The sequence below is a fragment of the Aplysia californica genome, unplaced genomic scaffold (genome assembly GCF_000002075.1).
Source record: "Aplysia californica isolate F4 #8 unplaced genomic scaffold, AplCal3.0 scaffold00264, whole genome shotgun sequence".
Classification (NCBI taxonomy): Eukaryota; Metazoa; Mollusca; class Gastropoda; order Aplysiida; family Aplysiidae; genus Aplysia; species Aplysia californica.
The window spans coordinates 969,651-970,891 of record NW_004797534.1 but is presented as its reverse complement, the minus strand read 5'-3'; positions in this window follow the sequence as shown (position 1 = coordinate 970,891).

Here is a 1,241-nt window from a genome sequence, read left to right as displayed (position 1 = left end):
ACACACACACACACACACACACACACAGGCCAACATGTTACTCTGGTGGTAGGGAACTGTTCATAGTCATAGCCTGTGGTCCTTATTACATTTCCCACCTAGTGATTATCAACTGTCGAAAAGGCTCAGAAAAACAGAGGAAAATTAGCCTATATTTGGAGTCCATGTTTATGATACCCACTTTCCACTACCATTGTTTATTTTGATTAAGCTGAGATTATAACGAAATGCTCAGAGTCGATGACACTCGCCTGGCAAGAAAGACTTTCCACCGTTTTGAGCAAGTCATAATATGGATACTTTTGAACCTGTAACAAGCTCCAATGATTTTTTGAGTGATGTTCCAAAGTATTTAATAGACAAGTTTGCTGTATTTTTGCTAGATTTAAACCTAAGCTCAACCTGGTCCCAGCGACATGTGATAGATTTTTGTTCCCACTTACAGGAGTACCCTTAATACACATCTTCCAGGTGCTGGTACTTAGTTCTACATGGTGGGTCTCTGATTTTTCTCTTGATTATTGGAAAGACTCCTCTGTATGTCGTTGGTCGTCTGTCTCCTTCGATCTCTCTGGCTTCATTAGCAGCTTGGTCTGCTGCCTCATTTCCTTCTATTCCAACATGGCTTGGAATCCACTGAATTTTTATTGTGGCTCTGGCTTCACTGAACTTGCGAAGCAAACAGAGTTCAAGGACACCGTATTTGAAATTTGAACCAGAACAACCTCATCATAGTGCCCAATATACTTTTAATTTACACCGTAAATAAATAGCAGATTTTTATTATACAAGATCTGTCATGGTGTTGGGGTAAAACGAAGCGGCTGTTTCTAAACATCACCATGCGTCTAATTACGTTTACGTGTCAATGAATTCTGAACGTATTCATAGTTAGCTTCAACATAGTTCTAGATGAAGCATGCTTGAAAGGACTAATTCCTTTAAGTAATATAAAGTCCCTGACTGATTATTCATTTTGAACTCTGAACCCCTTTCATTTAAAGGTTTCTTCAAATGTATGGGGCTAACTTGGTACGTTTGAAACCCTAATAATTTATAATTACTTACAAACGCTGAATTAGTTGTCCTTATTTCAGTCTTATAATGTTTTCATTAATGTCTACTTTGGCTAAGCCGAACCATGACAGCTTTGATAATGAATTCAAGAGTCACGCAACTAAATTACACTCTCACACTTACATACACACACACACACACACACACACACACACGCACACACA